We start from the raw sequence: 7,268 nt of genomic DNA, 5'->3' as shown, positions 1-7,268 counted from the left end.
TTTAAAATTCAATAATTAGTCTTTTCATTCATATTTAGTTTTGATACATCATTATATATATATGTATATATATGTATATATATATATATATATACACACACACATATATAACTGAAAATCTTTAAAGGGTAATTGATCACAGGCGTCCCTGTGTTCATTGGTGAATGCATCCAGGTATGAACAGGATAATTCCCTATATTGCTGATGGAGGAGAAATATCAAGCCTTGAAAGAATGCATTTGGTGAGTCGCTTCTGTATAAATGGGCTGGCCTCAGCCTATTAGGGGCCATTCATTGGAGCCCCAAAAGAGTTGCCCTGGTAGCAGATTCACAAATGGCAAAGCTCATTGAGGTTCTATGGCAGGATTTATTCTTTGCCAAATTAGCACACAGAGAGTTTGAGGTCTCTTAGCTGTGTTCATTAAGAAAACCATAATAAATTCCAATTTCCAAATAATTTTAAAATACAGAATTATACTCTAAAATTACTACCTAGAAATTGGGTAGCTGTGTGTCAGCAACCCAGATGCTATGTTAACAGTTCCTGTCACAGATACATTCACAATGTGAATTCTGCTACTGGTTGAATTTCCTGCTTCGCATACCTCCTGTCTTCCCTTTTGTAAAAACAAAGGGAGAGTTAGGGGAGAGTACCAGGGAGAAATTGAGTATGGCTTTTGTTTGTTTGTTTGTTTGTGTTTTATTTCTTCCTCATAATGGTAATATTGACTTTGCACAATAGTTCCTCAAACCCCGAGCATCCTCAGGTTGATCTCCATCTGCCATCCTGGTCACAGTGAGCCCAGTGCCTTGCCTTCCTCTCCTGCCTCACCTCATGACACAGGCACTCGTAGTTTCAGCTCTGAAGTTCTCCACAGGTTTTCCTCCCTCTTCTTGTTTGTTTTCTCTCCTTGAGCCTCCCCTTCCCACAGCGCCTATCCTCTCTCCCAGCGTCATCACTGCAACACAGGTGTGCTCATTCCTGAAGCGCAGCTGTGCACCGTCCCTACCGTGCAGGTGTGCACTGCCACATGGGAGAGAGGTGTGCCGTCACTAAAGCACAGGTGTGTGTCAGCACTGCCATACAGACCCTGCCCAGTACCAACATCGCTACAGTTCAGATTCCATTGCAGCCGGTTCCTGGACGGGAAAAGCAAGGTAGCAGAAGTCCTATCTTCTCCATGCTCCGCAGCCTAGCACCTCCTTCAGCTCAAATACACGTACATGGCTTTTCAGTTTTCATTTCTTTATGCTACAAACATTTATTGAGCACTTGCTATATGCCAAGCTCTGGCTAAGTGATTTTTTTCCTTTTCTTTTTTTAATTACAATTTATTTACTTTGCATTACAGCAGTAGCCCCTTCCTTAGTCCCCTCCCATTCTGCCCTCTCTCTTATCCCCCTATGCTCCTCCCCTAGTCCACTGATAGGGGAGGTCCTCCTCCACTTCCCTCTGACCCTTGCCTATCAGGTCTCATCAGGACTGGTTGCCTTGTCTTCCTCTGTACAGCATTCCCTGTAAACACAACCAAAATAAAGTAACATAAAACATAATAATTACAAACGGCCTTGAAGTTGTATTAGAAAAAAAGAGATTTCGCACCATAGGAGCAAAGCAGGGACTACTTGGGTTTCTGACACTGCAGACTTTGACATCTGTTCTATGCAAGTCTCAATTACTCTACATTACATCCTTTTTAAAAAAGATTTTGGACAGTTTTCCTGGTCAATGTGAAATTGGAGATCACAACACTTGAAAGAACCTATGTTAAGATCATCACCCTACTTTCTCAATGAACACTAAGTATTACCAGAAATCTTATCGTAAGCATATTTGTTTCTAAAATGTTAAGTAATTTTGATCCATTTTATTTGCCTGTCAAATAATAATATTTTCTGAGTTTTAAAAAGATTTCCTGAGAGACAACGTATCAGAACGCTTTCAAATGTCTCTGCAGTGCAGCCAAATGCTCCTGTATTTACAATAACTAGAAGACTCAGAAAAAGAGCTCAGCTGAGTGTGCGTCAGAGCGTTGTTTCCCTCAGTCAGTCCAAGGCTGGCCGAGTGACACCAGCTTTAAATCACCAGCCCTTCGCACAGCTGACCTGTGGGTGCCACCAGCCACCGTGCTTCTTATGGAAAGGTATTTGTTAGGCTTCTGCTGGTTCAATTCTGACAGAGCCTCTGCTTGCCTTTTTAAAGTCTGTGTAGTTTTTTTAAATATTGTTAATTACCAATTAAAATTCGAGGGGATTCAGACTTCAAGAGTCCATTTTAATGTAACATTTCCAATGTTTAGCATATCCTGGTATTTGTTGTTTGGTTGCTTTTGCTTTGGTGTCAGTTGGTCTGGTTACGGCGTCCTTAAAAGGGAAGTGGGGAGTCCTGGGTGTTGTGGAAGAAGGCATTTCGTTGTAATGCAGAACGCATCGCTTCAAGTGTTTGCAACCCTCTCCAGCCAGTTCCTTTCACACTGAAAATAGACATAGGGCCAGTGTGAATGCACGGCACTCCCCCTCTGCTCCACTAATCTTGCAGCTGACATCTTAGCAAACAAGTGGGTATTGAAGGAAGTTCACAAAATTTAAAGCCAAATTGCCAGCCACTCCCTACCGATCATCTGAGTCACCTATTTTGCCAAAATTTACACAAGAAAATGTGATCACTCTAAAGAAGCAGTCCCGGTCCTTTTTCAGCTGCAGAACTACCTGGTTGAACCAGGCTGGCTGTGTAAGGTACTTGGATTCTTTCCATTTCTGTTGTCCTTATTCTTAGAAGCAAAGACATTTTTGGAGAACCTTAATAGGGCTGCCTCTAAATTCTTGTTTGTCTTCTAAGACATTCTGTATTTGCTTTAAGGAGAGCTGTGAAAGCTACAGTGGATATCCAAATACTGCATAGGAAAGGTGGTTCCTCCACTTCCATTCTGGTTCCAGGTCTCACCAGTTTTCCATTCTTGAGGGGTTAAAAGACATCGCTACGAAGTCCTAGCTGAGGTAAAGGAAGAAACGCCGTTTCTCCACAGTACTGGGCAATCACAATGAATTCTCAGTGTGTTGTGTGAAAGTGCTTTCCTGGCCAACAGCTTTGCCAGCTCTTGTCACCCAGGTTGTAGCCACATAGAGCGTTCTAAGAGATCCTAAGGTCTTAATGGCATATCTTTGGGGAAAGAACTCTTCCTGGGAATTCTCTATTGAGAGAAATGACTAAGCAAGCTCTTGTCTGTAACACAGGACACTATGTCCTGTGTCATAGTGGCCTTTGGCCATTGCCAGGCAGGCATGTCTGGCAGAGACCACCCTAAAATACAGGCAATTCCTTACTTCCTTCACTACACAAAAGTCAAGTCACTACCCAGGAATCCTGGCCCAACTCCAGAACAGGTTTCAGCCGATATTTATTGAACATCAAATTTGCAACAGGAGCATGAAGAATGTGCTAGATGTTGCTGTACATACATGAATACATTCTGAGTCATGTTCCTATACATTTTCATCATTCTTGTCATTTCAGATACAGCTTTACTTCTTTGATTTCCTGGAACCACACTTTCTTCCATTTGATATTGGGCCATTTTCTAGAAAGTTCAGTATTTTCCATTTATCTATCTATCTATCCATCTATCTATCCATCTATCCATCCATCTATCTATTTATTCACTTTACATTCTGGTCTTAGGCTCTTCCCTCACCACCTCCCTGCCCCACCTTCCTTCGTTCTGCCTCACCCCCTCCCCTATTGCTGATAGGAAGCTCTGGTCTCCTGTGGGTCCCCTAATAAAGGGAGTGAGGGTTCTCTGTGACATGGACTCTCTTGCCAGCTTTTCAATTACTTCCCTCTGGAGTAACTGCCTTGCCAGGCCACAGGGGAAAAGGACACTCTCAGCTCTGAAACTAAGGTTCATTTTTATATTCGCTCAAATCCTTAATATCACCTTAGAATTTTAGCAGCATACCACTTTAAATATCAGTTGCTTTTGGAAATATGTTTTTTCCTACAAAATTGTAAGATATAACGAATACATATCAGAGTTTGCCTTACCCATGATTGTGAAATGCATCTTTGGTATCCCAATGAAGCTGATCAGCGAGACTTTCTAAAACCTACACTCTGGGTGAAAGAACGAACACATGCATGCAAAACTATTAATCTCACAGTGACTCTAAAAATTTCTGATGGAAATCACACACACATATTTCTCATGCGGAAAGAGGGAGCAGCTTCTGGAGTCCTCACTTTCTAGAATACATGACCGTAACCAGCACAGGTATCACAGAGAAAGCATGTGTAGCTAGTGCTGAGCCCCTCTATGGGTGGTCTTGGAGAATCTCATTTATTATCTTTTCCTTCAATTTGCTGTTTAAAATGGAAAGCAATTTAAATGTACATTCTTTGACAACATAGTGACACACACATTGAATTTTGGGAGAACTATCTAAATAATCAGATGATAATCTGAAATTTTCAGAAGACTTTTCAACAGAAACAAGACTGCCTTCTCTTTGGATGGACTTTCTTTTTTGACTACCTATCTACCAAAATTTAATGTTCCTGATATTTTCAACTAAGCCTGAATCCTGTCGTTTGCTCTGTTCTCTTCTACATTTTCATGAAGGGAGAGTCTGGTACAGGCACCCTAGCCACTGTCAAAGTGTTAAGTGATGTTATCTTTTAAACCATCCCTACATTCTGCATATAACAGTTTATTTTCTTCCCTTTTCTCCACAGTGCTTGCCGGGCACGAACAGCACTAGGTACCCCAGTCAATAGAGGGTCGGCGCTTGGTGGCACTGGACTCTGAGCATTCACTAAGAACATTGTTTGATTCTTTTTCATTTTAATTGCTGCTATGGCTGTGGATATAAGTTGCTACACACAAAAGGGTGACAAATAATGATGAAAGACACCAGAGTGCTCTCATGTGTGGCTTCGTCAGGAAGGAGAAAAGAGATTATTGCAGCTGAGCTGATCACATGGAATTCGCGGGCCCTTCCTCACTACCCCGTTCCCCACCCCCAGTCACTCCCTGTCTCTACTGAAATGCCATTCTTAAGGCCCATGAATGATCTAGTTGAATGACACACAAAAATTGATCCTATTAACAATGATCTTTAGAATGTTTAAGGACATAACGCCACTTTTGTGAGGTTTCCACGTAAGTATTCTCTAACCCTTAAAGGAGCACATTGTCATTTTCTTCTTAGGAAACTGTTGCCTCAAGACAGAGCTTCCCTTGGGATGTGGGGGACCACAAGATGCACACGCCATCAGTTAAAACAATACTCCACAGGCCTTCAGCAACAGAGATGTCACTTGTATGTTTTAATTCTTTAAACATTCTTTAATTCTTGGTAAATGTGTTAAACGTTTCAACACCGATGCTAAGAAAAGTGTCAGAAGATATAGTAGGTAAGATTATTTTATGACCCACAAGATTTTCAACTCTTCTTTTGTTTGAAAAGGCAAAACTAAAGCTTGCTTTTACCCCTCCACAGAGGATTAGTGCTCTTGAGGGAAAGAATAAGTCTGTGTCCCACATTATTAAACACTTCTGGGAGAAAGTCTGGATCTCCTATCTTACTTTTGGTAGTAAGGAAGCTTTTATGTTCCGCACTGGGGTGACCCTGCCTCGTCCTTCCAGGATAGAAGTCACCCCGTACCTTGCAACCCCACTTTCCCCTTCTTGGGGGTGACCTCTACCCCTTCAAATGCTCCGTCCAAGTTACTTGCAGCCTGCACCCTTCCTGAGCCCCTGGTTCTTCCTGAGCTCCCAGCTCTTTAGACCTAGCACCTGATGTCTGTCCCTTAATATTTGGCACAGAGTTTCCCTGATAGCTCTCTTATCTAAGCCTTTGAAAGGATCCCCTGAACGAGTGTCACCAGTACTAGGAAAAACTCTGTATATGAATAGGCGAACATCTCAGCAAAGAAGTGCCAGCTGTGTCGTACTCTTTTCTGGCTTTTCAAATCAAAATCAATCTCTCCTTCCCTCACTCCTTTCCTTTTCCCACCACCAAGCCTAATCAATCCACTCCTCATAGGTATTTTCATGGCGGCCCAATACACTAAAATTTCAGCTTTATTATCATAATATGCTGCCATCAGCACAGAACCCAGGGACAATTTGCTGATGGTGAAGGTAAAGGTTATGGCTTGAGCTTCTCTCAACAAATCCTTTGTGGCTCTCACCAACAGTGACAAATCTACACTGGAAGAAGACATGTATAATTAGGTCTTTGACACACTTGTTCACAAGTGAAGAATGGCTGTCTTTCCACACTAGAACTTGCTTATTTCCATCAGAGCCAAGACTCAGAGAAATATTTTTCTTGCTTAAAGTCTACTGACCTGTGAACCCTGCTTATCCTGTGTTAGCTTTTTAATTTTTTTTTTCAAAATAAAGGCAAAAGGTTTGTTTACAATAGGAGCAGCCTCCCTCTACCCCTGCAAGCTAAATTTTTAGAATGGGAAAAACAATGGGCCTTAACCATCTTCTTTAACCCCAGAATCCCTTTGTGTAGCATCGTAGCTTTCTATTGATGGTTCCAAGATGGTTCCAACCCTTTCCAAGAGTGAGAAAGGGTTCACAACTGTGCATCAATGGTGTCCCCACTGTCAGGCAAGATGAGGTTTATCAAGCTAAAGATTACAAGAATGAAAGAGAGAAGGAAAAGAAGGATGGAAAAGGAAGGAAGGAGGAAAGAAAGAAAGAATAAGGAGAGGGGGATAATGAAGATGATTCTACTTAGAACTGGTGGACGCTCTGAGGCCTCAGTCAACACCTTCCCTCATCCCCAGCTCCTCCAAAGGACATAAATGCCTTCCATATCCCTTATTTATCCCCAGTGACAATAGTCCAAGATGTCTATTTTCAAGTTTTAGTCATCTACTGCAAATGATATTTTATATGTAAAAAGCACACACATATGCTAATGGCAAGTTACTTAAGTGTCTATGTCTTTTGGGGTTATATATTGGATCAAAGAAAAGATTAAAGTAAGAATTAAAGATACTGTTTTTGAAGTGAATAAAGTATAATTAATAAAATCAAATTAAATTTAAAAAAGATACTGTTTTTGAATCAGACTTTCCAACTTTAATATTTTGATGTAAGAAAGATAAATATTATAGGAAGGACGGGTGGGAGGAAGAGAGACCTATAGAACAATGTGAGATGACAACATTAACTTTCTTGTGGCTTTTGTTAAGTAATTCTGGTATGGGATGTGTGGTATTAAAATTTTCTCTGCTTTTATCAGAGTCTTTC

The 7,268-nt window shown here is 41.2% G+C and overlaps 1 long non-coding RNA gene across 1 annotated transcript; it reads left to right on the top strand.

The window, feature by feature from the left end:
• Positions 1–1,968: 1,968 nt before the first annotated feature.
• On the top strand, positions 1,969–6,933 carry LOC132654576 (uncharacterized). The gene is made up of 3 exons (XR_009592199.1): positions 1,969–2,144; positions 2,861–2,997; positions 4,730–6,933. It is a non-coding gene; the product is annotated as an uncharacterized LOC132654576 (long non-coding RNA).
• Positions 6,934–7,268: the final 335 nt, after the last annotated feature.

This window comes from Meriones unguiculatus, chromosome 6 (genome assembly GCF_030254825.1).
Source record: "Meriones unguiculatus strain TT.TT164.6M chromosome 6, Bangor_MerUng_6.1, whole genome shotgun sequence".
In the NCBI taxonomy this organism is placed as follows: Eukaryota; Metazoa; Chordata; class Mammalia; order Rodentia; family Muridae; genus Meriones; species Meriones unguiculatus.
The sequence above is the reverse complement of the archived record's forward strand: the minus strand, read 5'-3'. Positions and strand labels throughout refer to the sequence as shown.